This window comes from Chlamydotis macqueenii, chromosome 2, assembly GCF_036417535.1.
Source record: "Chlamydotis macqueenii isolate bChlMac1 chromosome 2, bChlMac1.mat, whole genome shotgun sequence".
NCBI lineage: Eukaryota > Metazoa > Chordata > Aves > Otidiformes > Otididae > Chlamydotis > Chlamydotis macqueenii.
In genome coordinates, this window is record NC_141557.1 from 39,509,103 (window position 1) to 39,534,670 (window position 25,568).

A 25,568-nucleotide genomic window follows, 5' to 3' on the forward strand; every position below is an offset into this window, starting at 1 on the left:
GTAACGTTGCAGTCAGAACCCAATAGATCACTTGTCCCAAATAAATGGCACTAGTAGGTAAGAGCTGTCTTGCTATGACAAAAGAAGAGAAAGGCAAAATTAGGTTGGGTGGCACCAAGCCTCCTTGGATTGAGCACTGAGAAAACTGGAACATTACATACCAGCAGTTCTTGGACTATTACCCTCTTCATCCTCCCCCATGTAGCCAGCATAGACACAGAGAGTCCATCAACATGGCTTCTCGATGCCCTGTGTGCAATAAATTCATCCCTCACCACCTAATTTAACTAGAGAAGAACTACCGAACTAGGAAGTCTGTCACTTCATTATTAGTTACCATAGAATGCCACTAACTGACTAGGGCAGACATAGTTTTAAGAACAAAGAGCAATGCAACTAATTATTTATTTTAGTTGAGTTTTGTTTGTTCTATGAGAAGAACTGGGCACAGTTCTGCACTGAGCTCTGGCAGTGCACTTTGCTCTTTAGCTAAAGATCTTTCTGGTCTTAATAGTGTCCTGCTATGCTCTTCCTGTCTGTTTTGCTTCTGATGTCATGGACTGCATCATGTATTTCATAAGACAATAAAACAGAAGCAAAAAACCACAGAGGGCCTGTAACAGAGCTGTACATGCAAGCAGAGGCTACTCTTCCCTTCTCACCAATCCATACTAATTATCAATCTATCTCAAATACATAATCTGGAATCTGCATAGCACTGACAGTAACAGAAACAAAAAAAAAAGACAATTTGACTGTCTATTCCTTTGGAATTTAATTTCTTTGGTAAAATACATCTTTACTTGAGTGCTTACCCAAATATAAAACAATTTCATTTTCTTTATTTACATTATTAAAGGCTTCTGACAGTAACAGTGCATTTAAAGTTTTAGACCTGTGACATCTTATTCTGTTTCTAACTAAGCCTCAATTATAAGGCATGACTCCCCAGGCCATGTTTAAGTCCCTTTCCCATATGCATAACTTTGGATTTACAGTCACCTTTAGTAATAGGTAATTAGTTTAAGATCAATGGGTTAGTCAAAGGAAAAACGCTGAAAAGAATTGAATTCAGTAAATCCCATGCAACCAGTGTAGCTATTTTGGGCAGAACTGGTCGCTTTGGAATACCTACTCTGTCTCTATTGCACTAGTCAGAGATGTCCTTTGACATTCACTTGTTCCAAATACTTCTTCGTACCTGTTCTGGCATATTCTTACAGACACATTCTCCCTCTCCACTTACGATAAGGGACAAAAATTGGACTGCAGTTCCCAAGGCATTTAACAGTACGAATATAGTCTACAATCAGGACTACCAGCGTGCAGGCACTGTTACAAAGCCTTTCCTATACCATAAAACTCACAGCATGTGCCAAAGCAGCTGATACTGACAGACCCTTTCCACAGTCCTAGCTCTACCTGGAGGAGTATCTCAGGGGAATGCATTGCAGCCTAAATAGGCCAGTGTAGAGGTAGATGATGTGCTCTGGAGAGAGTCAGGTTACCATATATAAGTGTTCAGCCAAACCCCAAGAGGAAAGCTAGGCCCATAACTTAGTCATCTCTGATGCTATTCATTCCTTTCTCCTTCTCTTTTTGCCCTGTGCAGTCATTATACCTGACGGTCAGCAGTGAAAGACTGGATATATATATTTTTTTCTAGACTCCACAGTTATTAGGCTAGATGTAGCATTATGAGATGCAGGCTTTTGCCCAGGCGACATTAAGTCATCACTATAGCCACCTCCAACCTTAGACTTCAAAGTACCAGGTGGACAGATGACCTCTTTGCACTGTGCACACTGCACATTGCACACTCAGTGCAGAGGAGATTTAGAGTCCAAGTAAACACAATGGCCAGAAGATAGGAAAAGAAAAAGAAGCATGATCAGAGCCTCGTTAGAGCTAGGAACAGAGTCTGAGGTGCCCAGCTCCTAAGCCATTAAACATTGCTGTCACTCTCATTTTAGCCCAGTGTTAAAATAATAATAATAATGCTTTAAATTTACTTTTTTTTTTTATTTTCCTGAGCTGCTAATTTTCACTGGTATCCTCTAGCTCCTTGAAAAGAAACCTCACAACAGCATGCCTGACAGGAAAATGTATTTTTTCAAAACTGTCTTTCCAAAGAAGTCACACAAGGAATGAACCACCAAAATCAGATCCTGTGAGCAGTGGAAGGAGCAGCCAAAAAGAATGTCTGCAAAGTAATGATGTGGGCAGCCTCACTCCATTACTCTCAGTGCAATTGATTCTGATGTATCCATTACATCACCCTCACTAAGAAACAGCGAGGTGGTTTCCTTTTTGTCCTCCCCCATAATGACCAAGAATACAAACTTGATTTCAACATGGATGTGCTTCCTGAAGCAAATACATAGTGTTCTGCTTGTCAGCAACTGTGACATGATCTTGCACACCAAATTACAGTATCATTTCAGAAGGCTGTCTTTACTGTGCTTTCTTGTTGTACATGTAAACCCCCAAATAATTTGTAAGAAACATTATGTTAACTTGTGGGACTTATCAGAAAAGGACAGAAAAATTTAGTAGGGATTAAAAATTAATGCTGCTGTGGTTATCAGAAACCTTTGTATTCTACTAGAATTTTAAATGTGCGCTTTAGCTTCCACTGAAGTCAAATGCAAAATTAAGAATCAAACTGGCCTGGAGTGAAATTTCATGTTGTCTTGGCCATTGGCTGAAAATTAGGATAGCTATTATAGTAGTTATGCAGCTGGAAGTATTTAAAGAAAACAGCAGGAAACACAAAAGATTATCCAGAAGAGGCAATTCCAGATTAACCCTTCTAATGCATTAAATCTCACTATACTGTCCTTGTTCTGACTTGGAAGAAGGTCAGACTTAGAAAAAAAAAAAAGAAGAAAAGAAAAGAAAAACTGTGTTTTCCACTAGTAGAATGTGTTTTGTGCAACTGCCATGTTACAGAGAACTAGATAGTAAGGATGAACAGTAACAACAGCCACATGAAAATCTCTGTGTCCTTTCTTTTACTCTTTGTCTATTTTGAAAACTTTATGCTGCCTTAAGCTGTGTTCCTCACATAAATACTTGCTGAGAACATAGTACAACCTACTGCAGACATAAAGTATTGAAAAAGTAATAGCACGGAAATTACTTCAACACAGGGTCTGTGCACCATGGAGGTCCCACATGAGCACTGAAAATAGGGTTTTAATTGTAACATAAGTGTTTCTGCTCTGCAGAGAGAGAAATTTCGCCCAAAGAGAGCTGCAGGTCTGCACAATTAACGTCAAAATGAGCCAAGCAAAAGGAAACATTTATAATGGGCTATGCTTCACTTTTTCTGTGTTTTTCAGTACACTTGTGAGACAGCGCTTGAGAAACACTGAGAATTTATTTCTAGCGCAAATCTCCGTTGTGTAAAGAACATTTATTTTTTGCAAGGCTTGGCAAAGAGGATTAATTTGAGTGAACTTGCCACTGGACTTCACAGTGTCCTCTGCTTTGTCACATGTAAAGTTTTTTTCTAATATTTTTTGTTATAATGTAGAATAAATACACGAGCCTCCTTTAGCACTGCTTTCCTGAGTGGTACTAAATGTAAGACTTCCTTATGGTCTGTCTTCCATAAGAGAAGAGAATATTGTATTGTCTTTATATTTCTACTAAACCAAAAAGGGGGCTTAATGAGTGAACTCTGTCCTGCTACACAGAGATTAATTCAGTCATTTCAAGGTTAGTGAGACTGAATGGATGCCAAGATTTCTGCCCCACCCTTGAGTGTATCACAAGGAAAACAGTTTAAATGATATTTCACAATTTTTTTTTCTCCAACATCTGGACTGTAAGGCCTAAGATCTTTTCTTCTTTTTTTTCAAATTGTCTATTAACATTTCACAAGGCAGCAATATATATTTATTTTTATAGTCTCGAGTTCCCTGCTGGAACAATTTCCTCTGACACAATTTCAACACTTCCTCATTGAATTTTTACTGCTGTAGTGAACAGTGCCAAAGGCTTTACCCAATGTAACCTCATAAGCATCTTCCCACTAATAGTTTCACAGCACTGAGTTTAAGAGTAGGTTTTTCAAACCAGTTAAATGACTTAGAAGTTTACATACATTTTCTAAAAAAGAGATGCGCATATCATAAATTCCATGAAAGCCAGCAGTATGTCTAACTTGCTCTCACAATAATGAGACAGCTTTCCATCAGCCACCTCAAGCATTAATAGCTGTCTAGCTACAGCAGTATGGAGCGCAGGTTTTTTAAAGAAGCCTACAAAAGTTTTGGGCCATGATTAGGTTGTTATTTGTACATGAGACTGTCCCTTAACTGCTGCTGAAAATTATAGGCAGTCTGCTATAAGCATCACATCTTGGAATTAGGGTCTCTTCTTCTACTGATAATGTGATCTCCACATTCCTACTTTATGTTATTGGAAAATGAACATGAAAATCAGTTTTAACCTTACCACAGCACATGGATTATTTTGTTTTTCATTCTACAGCCTTGGTCTCTTTTCTCTACAAAGTCCTTCAGACTCTCTCTCAGCCTCTCTCCCTTGCAGTTTCCTTACTCTAAAATTTCTACCACCTTGTCCTCTTTCCTAACATGGATTTTTTTCCAATATTAACAGTCTCACTTCTAACTCTCTCCCTCACAGCATGCTCCCCACGCTTCCTCAGACTTGCTTTCTTTTCTCATCTTAATGATGATCCCTTTCTCATCTCTCCCTAATACACAGCTTGCCAACATATAAATACTAAATATTTTTGCCGAGAGTAATTCCAGTAAAGAGCAGGGCAGTGGAAAGGGTGGTTCATTTACAGAATATGCAGGCCAGCAGGAAACTCTGGGATATTTTATTTTGTTTTCTCCTAAAGGAGGAGAAAAAACCAAAGCTATAATTGAAAAACAGCAAGTGGCTTAGACACACAACAGTGTTACCATGCTGGAAGAGGCTTGAAGCTAAAATGTTTTGTCTTGTTGTCTGTCCCTGGTAGGCAAGGACATGCACACAGTCAGTCACTATGACATAATGGATCTGGTGAAGTCACAGTAACTTAGACTGTCAGAGCCATCCATCTCCAGGTCTCCTCTGCATCTTCCCTGTCCCCTATCTGTACTCTTACAAGGGTGTGCCCAACCACTTCTTTCTCTCCTTAGAGGGACGGGAAAAACATGTCAAATATATGTCTTAATCCAAAATCCCATGTCTTCTCAAATAAAACCTGGCAAAAAAAAAAAAAAAAGTAATGTATGTTGAGTATAGTAGAGCTTCAAAGCCCTAGTTCATGCGCATTGTTTCCAGAGTCCCTAGAAACAGGAGAGGATCACCTCCTCTTTTAAGGGTATCACCCTCGGGTATTTTTGGAAGAGACTGAGGAATGGAGAAAGGCATAGACCAGTGAAGTGCCCAAAGCCAAGCGGAACTTTCATGGCACAGCCAGAGGTACTTCCCAGCTCTCCAGTATGCTCGCTAGGGACTTGGTACAGACAGAGCTCATATGAAGGATACACTGATAATTAATAGGTCTATATCTCAGCACAGAGGCCAGCATCATTACCTAGGTAGGAAATCACATCAGGGAAAGAGAGAATTCATCCTCCTTCTCAAGCAGACACATCTTAGCACCTGCCTTGGTAATACACTAGAATATTCGTGAACACCATGTTCATATACTTTGTCAGACAGGTAATTTAACATTCCTCAGACTCCTTGCATTACCTCACCTCTCTCCAGCAGGCTGATCTCCAGCAATGTTACACTGGAATGCTGGGGTTTTGTAAGAGGCACAGATTATGCAGAATACCTTCAATTTCACCAACAGTTCACTTCATCATTCCAGACTGTCTTTTTCTTGATACAAGCCTCCTCTCTTCCTCTCTATTGAAAACTATTTTATTGAAAACTATTTTCTCTGCTTGAGGAAATCTAAACTATCAACTTTTTTATTTTTTCTTAACCACAAAAAAAAAAAAAAAAAAATCAGTTCTGTTCCTGACAGTCCTTAGTATCTGCCCTCTCTTCAGCTCAAGCGCCTACCTGCTTCAGGCGCATTTCTTCTGTCATAGTCTGTCTCCAGCCCCAGGATTTTTCATTTATCCAATTCCAACCACATACAGCCAGGGACTTTGTTCCTTGCAGGAGCAGTCGCCCTCTTTGAGATAGGCACACAAAGCAGCAACAGCAGTCCACTGTGAAACAACTTGGAGTCAAATGGGGATGTAACAATAGAGACAAATGGAGACAGAGAATAAAATCCTCTGCCACCACAGTAGACTAACACTGGGCAGGCAGTACCTCCAGCCAGGAGCAGATCTGAGGATCTGTTTCTTTTTTTTTTTTTTTTTACAGTTTGGCACAGCTTTACACAGCTCATCATGCCAACAAAGTATTTGATTTGAATTTTATCAGGCACTGCAGGCTGACACAATTAAATCTAATTAGCAAATCCCTCTGCTCCTGAGCATCCAATCCAGAAAGATTTTACCTTCTAAACTTAAACTAACTGTAGGAACTCAAGTTATTTCAACCATTACAGCTTTAATTATACCCTAGAAATATTTACAGAAATTGGATTTTCACTGTTTCAAGTACACTTTCAAGAAGAAACTGCTCAGCACTTCATGCAGATTTTGTGAGACCCAGATTAGCCATGGAACATGATGTCAGTCAAATAGCTCTGTCAAAAACTGCCAGACCTAAGTTTTGTCAAAAAAAAAAAGTAAAATTCTGTTCTCCCTAGGTGCTCTAGGCTTCCCAGAGGACTGATCGCAACTGCTAAGGACATGTAGGGCTTCACAGAGCAAACACCAAACCTTAGACTTTTTAAGGAAGTAATATGTCCACTAGTGCACCCAGCAGAGCCAGGTCGTGCTGTGAGGGGCCGGGAAATGGCTCTGTGGGTCCTGGCTGTCATGTTTTCTTCCCTACAGTGAGCTTCAAGATCGCTGTCTGAAAATGACAAAAGTGCGAATCACAATGATTGTGGAGTCAATAGCTGGAAGCAAAGGAAGCTACAACAGAGAGATTTATACTAAATATTTATACAAATATCTTTGTGTGATATTATAAGCACTCATATGTATTTATTCAAAACCAAACAATGATTCAAATTCATCTCTCCTTTGTAGACAACAGTAGTGAAAACAAGGTAGCAAATCAGGTGTCCACCATTTCTTCTTATTGTGTCTTCTTCACAAAAATTGATTTTGTGATCTGAAATGAGTTGTAGCTATGTAATTTTCATCCACCATAGCTAGATCTGAGGCAAGTAACTCAAATCTGCTCCTTAGGTCTGATAAAAGAAGACTTAATTATAGCAGATCAATGGCATAATATATTGAATACTTTTACTAGTACAAGCACATCTACTTAATAATCAGTTGACTTAGCAGGTTTTTAAAATTAAATATTAAAATTAATTTTATGGCTCTGGAACATGAGAACAAAAAGCACCATAGAAATTAGATCAAGACCACATCTTTGTAAGTGGTACTGGATAAAGGAAACTGTTATGAATTCAATGAAAATCAGAATTAAAAATATAGAAACATATTTTCCCTTAATCATCAAAGTGAATAAACACCTGACTTGGCTGTATTAGAGAAACGAATTAAACATATTTAAAGTCACAGAAAAAGGGTTTTAAAATTGTGTTTGTATAGCACTGACCATGAACTCAGGCCTATACAGAACACAAAAGAAGTCAGTCCATGTACTAAATGTTTTAGCACATAAAGTCTTTACCTCTGTAACTGGTTGCACATGACATCAGTTTATTTTCAGAACCAAATCCTAACTAGGATACTGAGTGTTAGTGTAAGCTTTAGTTTAACCATGAAAGTCATGGTAGTCTGTCATTGACATATTTGTTTGATGTGTGGAAAGCTCAAAATTATTTTCAAGAAAGGGTCAGAGGAAAAGTAAGAGAATATTTTATGGAAACTACACTCACAAGAAACTGATATTTTTTCCCAATATTCTTACATAAATGAAATATCAGCATAATCCCTTTTTCCACTCTTTTTATAGCTTTTATCCTAAGACTGCAACACCAGGCTTTAATATCCATAATAGCAGGCATATTATTGTTTTATATGCTGGAAAGTTTTAACCTTGAAATATTATGACACATCACTGTCTAGCAATAAGTTATTGTTCCCTTCCTGTATGATGCTACAGTTGTAAAGCAAGAAAAATTAAAAGCCAACAAACCTGAACTCACATTTACTCTTGCTTTTCTCCAGAGAGAAGCAATTTTCAAAATTCTTTTCTTAGTGAACACTTAAAAAGATTCTAGAAGGGGGCAGAATTTGCATAGTGAATATGAAATTACTATAATTCTGAGAATTGTTTTTTTTTGTCTTAATTTCTCTTTCACCACATGCTCAGAACTAGCCTGTGGACACTCAAGGCTATGTGAGCTGCAGACTGAAAACCACTGTTGAATATAGAGCACAAGGAATTAAAATAATTTCATGTCATCGCTGTAGCCAGATTAAGGAAAAAAAATCTACAGAAACACATCTTCAAATCCACAAGTGTCAAGGGAAATAAAAACTTTTTTTCACTTAACAAAATGTTCATTCCTACTTGCAAATGACATTGCATCAAGTTCAGCTTTGACTTCTGCCCCTTTGCCTCAGGAACTAAATCTAGTTCAGCAACACTTGTGTCAGAAAACACTTCCTAATTCCTCAGTAACATTTCTGGTCAAAAAAAGAGATACTTGAGACCTCCCTCAACTTGTATTACGCCAAGGGGTCAAGCCCAACCTCTGCACTTGCCTTGAATCATAAAATGGTTCGGGTTGGAAGGGACCTTTAAAGGTCATCTAGTCCATCCTCTGTGCAATGAGCAGGGAGAACATATGCCTTCATTGTTCAAGGCCAGGACTGTGATCCTTGAGGCTGTCCAGCTGAAAGGACCTTCCCATAGGACACAAATTCCCACATACAGGTGCACATCTGTGTCCTAAATGTGCACTGGAATGGGATCTGGTCACATGTGGACCCTCACATACTAGCTCTTTGGCAGAGAAGGACTGGGGGCCATGTTGTAGAGAATTCCCACCTCATGATCTAGTCACAACCTTTGTTTTCAGGTTCTTTGAAGAGTTCTGGTTCCTCTAATAGGCATTGTTTGAAATGTGTAAAGGTCTTAGGCACAGGGAAACCACTGACTATCTCATCATGCATTTTACAACGCATTTTACCTGCAAAATTTTTTATTCCTCTTTTTTTTTTATTGTTGTTTCTTCCTGGCACAACAGTTTTGGTAGGTCTTTTCCCCTTCTTCATAACCTAGCAAAATAACTCATGCTACTATGACACCAGAAGAGATAAAACAAGGCCAGGGACTGAAACTCATTACCATAAATGATAATATTCTTCCTTCCCTTGAGGTCTCAATTAAAAGCAGTAAAAGGTATTAAGGGGAAAAAAAATATGGCTGAAAAAATATCAGAGGAAATATTTAAAGCTGAACTTTATCTTTGGTCTTGCTCTCGTATTCCCAGATTTGTCACAGATTTCAAAGAAATCCTGCCAGCTAATATTGACGAAGAATATTTTATAAACGTTTATATTTATCTAATTCCCTCCCTATTCTTACCTTCTCCAACACAGTTGGAATAGTATGTTCCTTTGTTCATAATTAATTTTTCTTGTTTTACAAAATATACTTAAAACAAAAAAAAAAATACAATGGAGCAGATACATAAAATATTTACAATTCCAAATAACACCTATCATACATGGTGGCTCCAGCCTCACAGGCTGACTTTGTTGACTGGCCAACCACCCTGAAATTAGGAGGGAAAATTGACAGAAATCATAAAGATTTATTGCCTGGAACTTGCTGGGAAGTACTGGAACCCTGGCTGGGTTCTAGAGTGAGTTCCTCAAAGGAAAACTATTCTTGTGAGACAATGAGTTGGCAAGTTCTCATGAGATTTTTCCTTTACATATTGTTTTTTTCTTATCTTGTCCTGCTCTCCTCTGCCTCTGTTTTTTTCTTCTGGTTGGTGCCAACTTCACCTTCCTACTCATTCCTTCAGGCCTATAGCATGGATATTACCGTCAAGTCAGATTTTTTTCCTAGCTTCTCACATCCAGAAGGATATCTTTCTGCCAAATATCTCCAAGACACTAGGTTTTTTTGTTGCTCTTTCCATATTTAAGCTCTTATGTCAAAGCTGAAACATCTGCTTCTCTTCAACCTTACTCCACCCATACTTATTCAAAATTATGAACATCATTTTCCTGCTCTAATAGGCCTTGAAACTGGTCCTCTGCCATTCTGACTGAGTGCTCTGACCATAGGGGATATTTTTAATTGGAAGAATCTCACTAACTGAAGGATACCAACCCTGAAGGATTCAGGAGATCCAAAGTCTAAATGCATGCCCTGCATATGTTTTGACTGAATTGGAAGAGATCATTTTGGATATATACAAATTGTGTGATTGAATTATCTCATTCTCCCTTTGTATTTCCCCACATGCCTCTCTTCCATTCCACCAAACCTTGTGCCTATTGTTTCTGACTTACAATGATATAGCAACCTATGTTTTCCATTCCTCCAGAGACCCACATTTTTTGCTTACCAAGTTTCCACAGAAACAGCTTCATGCTACGCAGACTTCCCTTTAGCTGCAAGAGGAACTATCTGTATGTACTTCCGAAAATTCCTTCTTTCATGTTTAAAAATATCCCCTTATCTGTCCTCACAACATTTACACAAATATTTATGACTATTGAATCTATCAATTAGTAGCCTGAGACTATCACAACAAGCAAATACCCATTTTTTGGTTTCTTTTACTATCTATATACTACAGCTATCTCTAGCTGATCTTTAGACTGTAAGTTCACTGTGAACAAAGCAGTGACTTTGTTTTATTTGATGTTTATGAAGAATTTACTACAGAAGATTTCTGCTTCTGTATCTTGGCGCTAAACTTGCTGTTAGCTTTTAAAAATACATGTTTATGGGACAGAATATCACCTAAGAGAGGTATTGTTTGAATCATTGATGATGATTAGAACTAAGGAACTACAGTAAAATATATCTTTAAATGGTGTGAAACTTGTTCTACAATGTCTGGTCTGGGAGACAGGGCCACCTGAATGAAGCATATGGCGACAGAAGCCAGGTCCAAACCTAACTTGATCTGAGGTGGTAATGGCTTGTTTTGTCCTTGAAGATTCGGAGATCTAATTGTGTAAATGATCTCTTTTCATGTCTAAAATTACCTGAAGGTATGAATGGGGTCATATTAAACTCAAGCCTGTTATTTCTCATTTGTTCAAGGGGAAATTTACCTGCCTAACACCTGCAGGAAAACTGTTTATTTTGCATTTTGTTTTACTTTTAATTTAGATTTATCAAGGCCTCCTTCCCATCTGGAGAGGAATCAATTTTTTTTTTCTCAGTAGTTTCTACTCACCTGTAATAGATATCTCTAATAGTAATGGTTTGCTTTTGGCAACAAATTGACCATTCATAACATAAAATATTATTATATTTCCATGAAAATACTAGAGATCCCAATATGTCATCTAAAATTTGAATTACAAATAGGTTAAGGTATTCAAACATACCAATCACATATCTGAATTGAATCTCTTTCCCCCAAATCTACTGTGAATAGGTTTTAATCGTAAAGAAAGCCAGTGATCTCTGCAAACCATTATGTCTTTTGTAGTTTACTACACAAATTCTGCCCCAAATAGGTTTTCAGTATTGTTGAGCAATAAGATTATCTTTTTATAAAAAAAAAAAATAGTAACAATAATACTTCCCAATTTCTAAATTTTCAAGTTCCGCAGATTTCTTCCCTTGTCTCACGTTTCATAGCCTTTACTGAAACTATTGGCAGGAGCAAAGGTCTTCAAGGCGGTATAAACCTGGCAAATTTTTGTATTAAAGATTTTTCAAGTTGAGTGAAAGAGAACCATTAGAACCAAGGAGAATTCGTTAGTTGTGCCTGTAGTCAATCATCTAATTGAATATGAATATGATCAATACATTTTACAAGCAAATTTGAAGACGTTATTTGTACTATCCCTGTCTAATAATGACTTTAGGACACATCGCAGATCTTCTCCCTGTGTTTCAGTCTTCCAAACGCTAAAAAAAGGCAGCTGTTTTGACTTGTGAGAACATCCATTTCACCATTCAGCCATTATTCCATTTAATCTGTTTTTATTCTTTTGTGCTCTGTTGGTGCATCTAAATATTTGCAGACATCACTGTTATCGCTTCCCTCACTTTCATTTTCAACATAATCACTGAATGCAATTAATAAAACCCACCAACAGCTAGTGCAATTTTTCCAAACAATTCTTATGACTTTTGTGTTTGTCTATGTTTCCCTCCTAATTTATTTCTAGTTTCCAACTTCCAGTGACCCCTAACAGTTTGCTTTGTTATAGGATTCCTCCTTGAGAAAACTTTTAATGGAAGTTTGTGCTGAAAAAGATCTACTGGCTTTTCCCATTCATTCATCTTTGCTTTGCAATTATTTGTGAGATGAGACTTTAACAAGGATTGCTTCAGGGATACCACCTTTTTCATCCTTCTGCCAGTGAGCATCTGTGAGAAAAAAGCCCATGTGAAAACAGCTCACATACCACAAGCTGTCATGTGTCACTTGTAATCTGTCCCTGCTGCAGAGTGCACTGCAACTTTCTATGTTTCTCCCATAAACTGCACCAGATAATACAATTTTTTTTTATCCATCTTTGCATATATAAACATAAAATAATTTCTCCTGCACTTCATCCTCAGGACACACTCTCTTTGGTATTGTTGTTTTCTCCCTTTTCAGCATGGATCTCTTCTGGAGAGTCACCTCCTTCCTTACTTTTCAGTTCTGCAACACCATGTCTTTCCTCACTTCCTACTCTTATGGGAGCAACATGAAGAGAAAAGAAACTCTTGACATCAAAAGATCATAATTTTGCTGCATTTTAGTTAGCGCTCTGCAGACTGCTGAAGTTCCTTCTTGCAACACTGCTGCTTCAGTTAGCTACAGTTAAGCAGGCAATAACTGATGCTTGTAGTGCCCATGCTGAGACTCCATAGAATTGAAGTTTCCCATAAGACAGGCAAATTAACAGGTTTGTCTCCTAACAGAATGTTCAGTGACACCACTGTCATCAGCTCAGCTCAACATGCAAAGACCAGTAGGAACTCAGACTCACTTTGTATTATATAAATTCAAATATATAATTCAGATTTAGTTCTATGAATGAGAATTTTGTTATTCAGTGCATATGTAGAACACACACCAAAGTCAATATTAATTAAAAAAATCTGTAAGAATCCATTAGAAACTCCATAGATTGGGCTATAAGTTACATTTTGCTCTATAATACTCCCCAAGGTCCTTCCCATGACATGCTCAAAAGGATGGATGATTTTCCATTATCCCTCAATGAGCTGACACATTTCACTACAATTCTTCATAATTCAGTCTTCAGGGATTCTCAAACATTTGATCAGATGCACAATTTTTCACTAGCTTTCCTTGAATTCTCTTGAATTGAACCAATATGAGCAGTGCTTGACATTTGTTATTAATGGAGTTCAGTGAAATGCAAAAGAGCAGGATAACTTCTCCCATGTTATCAACTTAAGGAATCAATTTATCTGATGGAAAATGCCAAATGCTTGCAAAAAAAAAAAAAAAAAAGAAGAAGAAGTCGTTTTGGAAAATAATTAATTTCACAAAGATTCAGGTGCAGATCCGGCAATAGAAGTAAACTTGGCAACGTATGACATAATACCATACAGTTTTCAGGTTCTTAAGCTCTTTCTTTTCCAGTAAAATATGTTCAGAGCTGTAGGATGCAGTTGGAGAACCAGTTTTGTGTGTCTTTAATGAGTTTTAGCCATGCTAGGGATTTTAATGCATATATAACATGTGAAAGGCCTTCCTGTTATACAGAACTTATTTAAACCACATTAGGAACTACTTGGAACACATAAGATAAATAAATCCCTTTCTCTTCCCCTTATTGTTTTATTTCCATTACTTCCTAGGGTAAATCAGTGGTTAAGCTTTTTAGTTTAAGAAGAATCCTGAGGAAAGGATTACTGTGACATATGGATTATTGTGGAAGTAATTTGCAGAAAAAGGAGCCATTTATACACTTTTTGGCCAGCTCCTGGGTTATTCAGAGTCCCTCAGAGCATCTGACAGAGGTCTGATTCAGTGTCTGGGTTTTACTGCCTGAATAAAACACAGACTGGTCCTAACTGATGCATACCAGAGCCTCTTAAACATATACTTCTGTAACACTCAGTTAGACACTCAGTCTAATTCTGCTAGTGTACTGCATAGCAATACCCAGACGTGATCAGTAACAGTATTCGGGACCACGTTCAGACCCTCATAGCATCCGTCTCTCACATAAGTGATAGTCACGCTCTTGCTCAGTAATCAGGATTTGTTTCAAACCCCATAAAAACAGTCTTTCTTGCTCATATACTGAAGACTTTCAACCTAAGCTGTAGTTTAAAGAGCTTTTTTTTTCTTTTCTGATCTGAGTGTTTCCACGTGACTGATTTGAGAAGAATTCTCCTGTCCTCCCTCTTTAATGAAAGTACATAAGCTATTATACCTCATTGGTCACACAGATTTCTCTTCTTTTTTATTTATTGTTATCCCTGCTGTGGGAATGGCACCTGCTCTTCTTCCAGCAGCTGTTTCTTTTTCCAAACCTGCTCACCAGGATATGGTACACCAGAGTGCAGCACACATGTTGTAGGGATGGTTTGAATTACGTGTCAAAAGTCTCACAAGAGAGTCATTTGTCAGGAAACCCCTTGTCAGGACGGTCTCAAAACTAAACCTGCGCTTTCTCTTGCTGACTGTCAAGAGGACCACAAATCTTTACAACTCTAAGAAGTCTGTTAGTACAAAGATAGATCTAATTTTTTTTTGACCAATGGCAGCACCTCATTCATCTCTAGCTTTATACCAGTTACCAAATGAAATGAGGAAAAAAAAAAATTGCAAAAGCTTCTTTATGCAATTATGGGACAGCTCAGCAAATATATACAAATCTAACCCGTTGTGCCTGTCCCATTATAAGCTAGCCAAATCCTTGAATAAAAATGTTCATTTCAGATACCTTATCAGGTTTATTCACACAGAGTGACTTCATCTAATTGTACTGTATGTCATTGTGGTCATTAAATTTTATACAGTGCTTTCTCATGGAAGATCCCAAAACCAGATTGATAATGTACAGAAGTGCCTCAGATTAATAGGAATCATGAGTCCTTCATACCATATTTCACTGAGTCCAACAGGACCCAAAAGGTGGCTCTGCAGGGCTTCCCCACTGAGGCACCCTCCTTGTTTGCACCTACATGCAGTACTTTGAACCTAGGCCACAGCAGAGGGGACTGGCAGAGCTCGTGGTGTTCATATAGCCACCAGTGCTTATACATAACTGGGTGGGTCTGGCTATTTAGCACTTGGCAGGTCCTTTGAGAGCTTGTTCTGGTTTTGTTTAGTGAGGGGGGTTTGGGGGGGGGGAGGGCTAAGGTGGTAGCTTCTGTAGGAAACTGCTAGGAGTTGCTCCCCTTTGTTCGGTGGACTCGGCCGGGCCTAGGGCGGATCTGCTGCTGGCCAAGGCCGAGCCAATTGGTAGCAGAATGTCCCGTGATAACGCCTCTGCGATAATATATTTAAGAAGGGGAAAACAGGAAAAAAAAAAGAAGGAGAAGATGTGAAGAAGCTGAGCGGGGGCAGAGAGGGGGAGGCGCAAGCCTTGTGGGCCTTGCAGGCCTCACCCTCTGGCCTCCCGCCAGGCAGCTGACTGGGCCCAACTCGGCCCGGCCCAGCTCCAAGATGTGGAGAGGAGATGAGAAGTGAATAAGACGTAAAAAGGATCCTGAGAGGCATCTGCCAGCCTGTTGTGAGGAACGGCTGCAGACGCCAAGGTCAGTGGAGAAGGAGGGGGAGGAGTAATGCGGCTCCTGGCCAAGATTCCCCTGCAGCCTGTGATGACGACCATGGTGGAGCAGGTTGTCCCCCTGCAGCCCATGGAGGTCCACGGAGGGGCAGAGATCCACCTGCAGCCCGTGAAGGACCCCACGCCAGAGCAGGTGGAGTCCTGAATGAGGCTGTGGCCCATGGAGGGCCCGCTGGGACAGCTGTTCTGGAGGGACTGCACCCTGTGGAAGAGATGACCCACACTGGAGCAGTTTCAGGAAGGACTGTGGCCCCTGGGAGGGACCCCACGAAGGAGCAGGGGAGGAATGCAAGAAGTTCTTCCCCCAGCGATGACGCAGTGGCGTGAAACAACGCGTGATGAACTGACCGCAACACCCATTCCCTCTTCCCGCTGTGCCATTCAGGAGGGGAAGGTAGTAGAGATAATGTTAAGCCCAGGAAGAGGGAGGGGTGGGGGGAGGTTATCTTGTTCCCTGTCTCATTCTCCTGCTAGTTTTAGAAATAAATGAACAGTTTCCCCCACGTCAAGTCTGTTTTGCCCATAATGGTAACTTTAAGGATTTTCTCCCTGTCCTTATCTCAAACCTCAAGCTGTTTTTCTTATATCATCTCCCCCTATTCTCTTGGAGGGTGGGGGGAGTGAGAGAGAGACTGCATAGTCTGGTCCCGATCAGGGCTGAGCTACGACAGAGCTCTAAAGTCAGCTGTTCCCAGTCTAACCTCTCTATTATTTGCTATATAACTCTCCAGCCACGTAATCTGCCCTGCATGTGCAATCAGACCTGCTAAGATTGCATTTCCTCGTGAAGCACTGATTGTGCTCAACAGCAGCAGAGGCAGCGTATTTTTCACTCCACCATAGGAAAAAAAAAAAGGAAAAGAAAAGAAAACTCAACAAATTTTGTTTCTCAAGTTTACAAAGAGCTGTGCAGTAGAAGTCTTCCCGCATGTGAATAAAGGTAGAGTGCGTGAGCAGGAACCTCCCATCTGCTTTTGCTGCAGTGGGAAGGTGAGCTGGACACCAGCCATCCCCCACACACAGGGCTTCAGCTGCCTGGGCTTGGGGCCAGCAGCAAACTGCACAGCTGGAGGCCTTAAAGGAAGCTGAAGGAAAAGCTAGAGGCAGCTCCAGAAAAAGATGCCCCCCTACACCTTTCCTGGGGACCACTTGTTAGTAGAGGCTCTCACCCTCAGTCCCTGCCTCAGCTATGGTCCAGTGACATCTCAGCTGGGTTTCTTCCCAGCCATGCGACCTGGCAGTCTAGACATGGACCTTGATCCGCAGACTAGCTTCCCAGCCTAGCCTCAGAGCTGTCTTGTCACTGCAATGTGGGCTCTCGGCTGAGCCAGGCAGCCACCCCTAGTCCTGCAGGATTGGGACCCGGCCCTGCCAGTTGCATGACTGAGCTTGGCTCCCCGCTCCCCTCCCCTGGCATACCAGTCTGCCGTGCTGCTCCCGGACAGCTGTCCCCAGCACAAAGACACCAAAGGTGCAGGAGAAAAGAGAAGGAAAATCGTTGGAGCTTTACATATTACAACATATTTAAAACAAACAAAATAATTATCAGCAACTAATGTGCTAAATGCTTTGCTGCTGGCCAAAAATGAGTGAGAAAACCTCTCTCTGTTAGCCTGTTAATAAATACTGCATACTGTTATTTAAGGGGCCAGTGAGAACACATTTTATACACATATAATTTGGTGATAAAATCACCTATCAATATGCATGCATAATTCTCGTGAACGTCATTGTAACCCCATATGTTCTTGGGTTTTAAAGGTGCCATGTGAATAAACAGTGGAAGTGCTTGGCTGGTCATAAATAATTATGACCGAGAAGGTCGTAATTCGGCACACAGATCTAGATCTATTAAAAAGCTATTAGATCATCTACACTAGCTATTCAGCTGTGCTGAAAATGGACTTGGGTAAAATTCATACGTGTGCAGTCAACATGTGTGCTGTGATCCCTAAACAGTCAGCATTCAGCTGTCCTTTCCCAGCCTTTTCCAAGGCATCTTGACCTACTCTAGAGGCTCTCCAGAGCCATAGCTCCATTTTGGAAATCACCTAAAGGGGGCCTAAAGGAAAGATGGGGAGAAACTCTTCAGTAGGGTCTGTTGGGACAGGACAAGGGGTAATAGTTTTGAAACAGAGGGAGGTAGATTCAGATTAGATATTAGGAAAAAATTTTTTACAATGAGGGTGCTAGAACACTGGCACAGGTTGCCCAGAGAGGTGGTTGATGCCTCATCCCTGGGAACATTCAAGGCCAGGTTGGATGGGCATCTGAGCAACCTGATCTAGTTGGAGATGTCCCTGCTCCTTGCAGGGGGGTTGGACTAGATGACCTTTGAAGGTCCCTTCCAACCCTAATGAATCTATGATTCTGTGATTCTTACCACTCCTCCCTTTTATAATAGCTTACTCCTCAAGCACTAGGCAGAAGAGGGAAAGCAGGTCCACAGGCTAATGAGGTGCAAACCTGTCACTTAAATACTTAAGTCAACAGGCCACAGGCCTTCCTTGCTCCCTTGATGCAAGATTAAGTGGGACAGAGAAAGGTGTCATTTGTATCATCGGCAAAGCAGCATGCTTGAAGGGGTGACCTGGAGTGTTTCTCATGCTGCCAGCACTGCAAATCACAATTTGAAGTCCAAATACTAGACTTGTGCTATTCTGTATTGGAAGTGCCTCATTAAGTGCTGTTCTGAACTCTGCCATCCATTTTGCTGCAGGTCCTTTTGGGAGGATTTTGTTCGGTTCTCAATCATATTGACTGGGTCAAAGTGCCTTCCATTCTCTATAAATTTCAGTATCCACTGGGTGACTTCCTCTGCTTTTCATATTTTAATTGCTTTGTCAAAAAGAGTAATTCAGGGTCTTTTAGGAAACTCCCAGGGTGGTTTGACCGACGTCTCAAACATGACCTCTTCTCCTCTCAGAGAATTGCAAGACTGACTTTTATCCTTACATCACTGAAACACTTGTGTGCTTCACCATTTCTTTCCTGTCTCTGGATGATTGCATGGACATTGCTTGTGTTCTATTTCACCTAAGGAGGAAAAGAAAAGGTCAGTGTCTCAATCTGTATATCTCAACCTTTTACAAGCATTGAAATTCAAACCAAGTATATTTTAAAAAGAATATATTTCTGCAAGGGTGACCGAGAGCCAGCTAGTGCATTGATCCCTTTCCTTCAGTTTCAAGGATTTGAATTCAAAGTATTCATTCTGCCACTGCTATATCTAGACCTTGTCTAGATTAACGAAGCTGAATATAGAAAACTTTAAGAGAGATTATTAACTTTATACTGAGTGTGGATCAAGTGCATGGTCCCACACCAGACCTTGCTTTCTGCACTAATGATAGTAATTTATCTCTAGTTTTTCATTATTTAAAAATAGTATGCCACCCAAATACATGTCAATGAATTTGACTGCAAGACTTGAGTCTGTAAGACAGCATACACAACTAGCACTGCTTCAAGGAAATCAAGGGTAACTATTACAGGACAATATTTCTTAAGGGATTTTGTTCTAGTCATTTATACTACAGAGCAGCAGTTGATGCTCTGTAGGTTCATTGTTTCAATACATGTTTTTAACTGTGCAAGTGTTCCTTGCTTGATATAAATAGCAGGTTATTAGGAAAGATTATTAAAAATCTGGTTGGGTCTACCCTTATAGAGCCTACAAAAGTGCTTTTCAAGTTTCAGTCTACTCTTTTCTTCCAAGTCAGAGTAGCAGGCCATAGCTATTGCCTAGTATTTCTTGGAAGTATCTTTATGGGTTTCTTCTTTGTTTCCTGTGCCATCCAACAAATTAATTTTTCTGCCTTCTTCTCCTTATTTAGTTCACTTGCAATGGAACATGTACTTGTATTACTAAGCCTTTTAAATCTGCCTTAATGGAGGTTGGGGAGGTGGGGGGTGAAATCTTGACCTCTGAGTAAAACATGATCTTGCCTTTCCCAGATTAGACTGCAAAACTCCACTTCACATACTCATTTTCATTAACCAACCTTGGAGGCTCATAGTATGCTCCTTCCCTTAAAAGGAAATGCAAAATGGTTCATCAAGACTCCTTTGTGATTGCTTATTACATGTTCCAAAACTAGGAAGTGTCCAACAAGTTTTATTATTCAAAGGGCTAAAGGCACAGAGACAGTTTATGTGACTAAGGCAGATTAGTGACTACTCAGCAGCACGAGAGGAAGGCCTTTGGTCTTGCCCTTCCACCTCACAGGCAGATGCAAAGCTGCGTGCAGGATAGGTGTTGTTGCAGGAGCCTGGAGTACTTCACGTGAGACTCTGTTGATGCAAGGCTGACACTGTTGACTCAAAAGTGGCTCTGCAAGTCCACCAGGGAATTTTCCAGTTCAGCGTAGTAGTGGCACCTTTTAAAGGTTTAGCCCTAAAGATCTAAAGTAATATTTATTTTCCTCAATGTTAATTTTTTTCTATAAGAAGTTACCCATACTTCATGAATGAGAAGCAGACTGGTTTTCTGCGATTTCTTCTTCATCCTTTAGCATCTCTAATTGTGTCATTTCCCAGCACCACTCCAGCAATAGCTAAAATCCCCTCAGGCCTTCCCCTAGACCAGAAATTTCAAAATTTTAGCACCTCTTTTGATCCTGTGCTCCAATATGGGACAAGTAAACATCTATTCATGAGTAAACATAGTCTGCTGCTAGTAGCTAGTCTACCAGTCCATAGCTTCCCTGCTGTTTCCCACAGGCTCCTGCCAGCATTTAATGTGACCTTATCATCCCCAGTGTGTTTTTCCCTGCGGCTTTCCCACCTGTGATATAATTTCAAGGATCTTGGACAGAATAATATCAAACAGAAAATAGAGGGACCCTTGATGCTCATTAGGAAAACATGAATATTTCATTTATGCTCCTCAGCATGCTCTTATCACTTTTCTGAAAGTACAGTAGAAACCCATGTGAAAGCTCACACCAGTTCTGCTCCAAGTACTGTCCAATCCGGCTACTTAATCTGTGATCTTAATTATTGTCTTTCCCTTTCTCTTTGCATACTGAAGAGTTTCATGCCTCCGATCACAATTTCCATTTTCATTTAGTTGCCCCTGTATGTTTTGGGTTGGTTTGTTTTTTTTTCCCTCTCTTTAATTGACTGGCTTGTGGTTTTGACAGCTAGAGAACAAGTCATCTTCACCAGGACAGACCCCCTACCCAAACCCAACCTCCTTGACCCATAAGGCGTTTCTGTGAAAGCAGCTGCCATGAAAGCAATTTGTTGTTGATTTGAGTCCAAGAAGTAAACACACTGTGTTCCATATATGCATATTCTGAGCTATACTTTAAATGTCACATAATTTTAACTTCGTATATAATCAGAATGTTTCTCCCTGCAGCTTATACTTTTGCATTATGCATTTATGTAAAATGCATTTAGCCAGGAGAAATCTTTTGAAATTCTCATCTTTATTCCACAGGGGAAAATTATGGACTGACTTCTAGTTGTACAAATCCAGAAATAGTTGTCTGAGTTGCTATATAATTTAATTCCTTAATTTGAATCTAAACTTAATGCCACTTTCTTCCTTTGTCTGAAATTTGATTGACTGGCATAAAATCATCCTGTAAGTATTGTCTTTGATTAATACTTTTAGAGAATGTATTTCCATTTTGTCCTTTCATAATTGTTTTCTGAACACGCTATTTGTGATAATTTTAATCCTGGTTACTTTTTAGAAGATGCCACAGAATGATTTTTTTGTTCACAGATTCATTCACTTCAGCTTCACTTCTAATTCCTTCCACACTCAACAGTTGTATTTGTTGCAACAATTTCTCTTTTATGATGACACATTTTCCTCTGCAGAAAATACTTTCCTGAATTTAACACTTATTCCGTCTTAGTAAATCATGCCACATGTACTTTCACGTTACTAGTTCATTTGCATACTTTATTAACTAGCATACTGAACTGTTAAGTGTAGCTGCAATCTATTTTCCAGATTTATAGAATGTCTGATAAATAATCTCATCATATATTTAAATTTTCAAACGTGGCAAAACAAAATGAAGGTTTCCATGGTGTAAACACCAGTAAAATATCTATTATTGTATCTGACACTCACTCCACAAAGTGATTTTCTAATTTGTCTGTGTGGCTAATTTTCAGCAGGTTTACACCTTTTGGTGGAAGTATGTTAGAAAAAGTACCTGTGAAGCTTCCTCCCCACTATTTCCCATGAAGCTTTGAGGACTTTTGCAAAAGCAGCTCCAGGTATTCAAGTGAAGTCTGTGGGGGAAAAAAAGTACTATAGACAGGATCAAGGAAAACATTACTTTCCTCATATAGCTTGGAATTCAGAAAGTCAAGAAAGAATTGTATTAGTCTGGTTTTCTACACACCACTCCTACCTTTTCTTTCAACCTGACCTTTCTTGGCCACTTTATTCACTACTTAGCTAGGTATCCTCTGTTATTCATGCACACTGCCTCACTCATACCAGTACAAGAGATTTGTAGTATCACAGCAAATTTTCCACAAGAATATACATATTTTTTTGAACCTGTTTATAGATGCATTTACATATTTATATATAAAAATGAATTTTGGAACTTGTCAAAGCTTTTTTTTTTCCAACATTCTTGTTCCAAAACTAGCATTTTGATATTACTCTGCCTTTCAGTTACCTCTTTGGATTACAAAACTACATTTACAGTGCCTACATGGCTCCATACATTCATATTCTGGCCCATAGTTTGGGTCCCTTGCCTGGACGGGGGCTCACAAGATGCACTTGCTTGTGCAATTGTTATTGTGCTGCTTGTAGTATGATCACTAGGAGTTCATATCAGTATACCGTCAGAAAGATAGGAGAGGTTGGGGGAAAAACCACACCATTAACTGAAAGCTGTACTCTGAATTACCACAGTGTATTTCTATCAACAATTATTACACTGAAAATTCAATAGCTTCTGATAAGAGGTGGATAACCCATCGTTTCCACCAGCAATTTATACAGCTTGTTGATCTAATTTTGCCAGAGGCAATTATTGGATTTCATTATAGAACTGTTAAACCCCCACAAGCACACTGCCAAAAATACTTTTGGAGAAACGCTATCCAAAGAGAAAAAGAATCTAAAAAGGCTTTCAGCCAATTCCCTCACATCTCCCATGGTTTCAGGGATTTTAAAGCTAAAGGGACAGTCAGACCATCTTGTTTGCCCTTCCTATCACAGACGTTAAGATACGCTACCCAGCTAATATGATGTTTTTGAAGGTTATTGGTATCAAGTAACACTCATGTTTACTTTCATTTCAGCCTTACTGATATGAGGAGTTAAAAATAGGCCTTTTACGGCATACACAAAGAAAAGAATGTGGGATGCTCTGGTCTTAGTTATAGCACACATGTATCTGTTCTGCATAAGCTGTAATGAGCAAATGTTACAGTGAAGGCAGTCCTACTATCACTGAGAGCACATCCATCAAGTGAGAAAAAAGGTTCCATCTAACAAATCATCGTGGTAGCAATGCCCCACAATATTATCTCTTCAAATCTCTGGCCTTTTTTCCACCTTCCATTCTGACAGCTGTAGGCATGTCCTGCTCAGCTCCCCGTTTCCCTCGGACTCAGCTAAGCATGCCCTCCAAGCCTACCATGCCCACTGACAGTCAATTTAAGCAGTGCGTAGGCAGCAGTAGCATTTGCTTTATTCTCCAGCTGCCTTGCAGATATTTTCGTAGACGTACAGAGAATGGAAGCAAACTTGGGAAACATGGGAAAGGTTGGGGGATGTGGTACAACTCAATATACCAAACCATCCAGAATATGCCACGCCCAGGAGGACAGGGCAGAAAACAATAACAAGAATAATCAACATTACTTTAAAAACTAATGATCCTTTGCCGAAAGATCAGTCCCCTGAACAAATGCTCTCAAGGGCTACAGACAGTCCTTAGTTTTTCCCTTCACAGTAAATACCCACAACAATTCCTAACAACAGCCATTATGGCTTCAAAAGGTACAGTCCCTTGAGGGTCTCCTCTTGCTTTCAAAAAAAAATTAAACTATTTGATTTTCAGTCACGGCATTGTGCAGCTCATCAGTGTAATCTGCTCAGGAGGTGGGGTGAGTGACCCGAGTCTCCAGTCTAAATCAATTTTAGCCCCACTGATCTGCTTTATGACAAACTTCTCTTTCTACAGAACAGCCCAACAACAGCAGCTCTGCATTTTTTTTTTTTGGATCAAACTATGCAGGCAATTCAAAGTAAGAAAACAAATTTAAATATCCCAGTTTTAAAAACTCCTTCAGATGCTAAGGTCTGTGATCATGTAGTCTTGTGGACTTAGCGGAACAGAAGGTTTTCTACAAACTCATAAAATACAGCACTTAGTATATAAAGTACACAAAACCTTCAACAAATTACATCCCTCTATATCTTCCATCTGTACAAGCTACAAAACAATGGTTATTTCCATTTACTAAATGAACATAGCTATGTGAATTCTTTTTGAAATGGTACATGGTTTGTTTTTATGTTGTCAACGTGAGAAGTAGGTATAATTTAAGTGAAATTAAAACAGCAGTGGCTTGCTATCTAGCAAAACGAATTGGGCAGCCCATTCCTTGCATACTGCTTATTAGTTTCCTTGGTAACTTGTAATAATTTGCCTTCCTAAAACAGATGAGATGTCAACAAATATGTACTGTAGCAGTGATTTGATACATCAAAAAGAAAAGTGCTATAATGACAGCATAATAAATCTTAACATGAAAACTTAATGACCACATTAGTGATGTACTAACTATAGTCTGAGATGCATACTGCTCACCATTGCGTACTTTTATTTCATCGTATGGTTGTGACATGCAGTAGTATGCAAAGCACCTTCCAGCATCCACTCTGAAATTAACTCCAGACTAAATATTTAAAAGCAGTCATTTTATGTACTAATAAAATATCACAATTAAATTATGGCAGCTCTTCCTAGAGTGATGCTACTAATTAGAGAAGTCTTATTCTGATTCATTTTAGTTGTATACATTATGTCAACAAAGACGAAATCTTTATATGCTGACATAGATGTATTCCCGAAGTCTGGTAACAAGTTCATTAATGTCTCTACACATTTCTGACATAGTTTCTTTTCAATGAAGTAATACTAAAAAAAACCCCTAAACCAAACAAACAAAAACCCACTAGAGTTTCTAAACCAGGAATAAAGAGGAAAAAGGGAGTGTCATCTCAGCTTGGGAGGAAATACTGGTCAGTGATTTCCAGAGTTTGAAAACAGATTTCCACCAGCTGTCTGCGTAATGTACAGTAACTAATGTTCAGTACGGGGTGGGGGGGGGGGTGGGGGGGGAGGATAAAAAGGAAAAAAAAGAGCTGTGACAGAGCTGAAAGCAAGGGTGGGCTTCCTTGGATTACAAAGGCATTGCCTGAGCATGAAGGGGTGAAATCAGGAAGGCCAAATTTGGAGCTGAAACTGGAAAGAGATGTGAAGGACAACATGGGATATTTCTCTAAGTGTATCAAAGAAAAAAAACAAAGCAAAAAAAACCAAAAACAAAAACAACCTGGGAAAATGTTGTTTCATT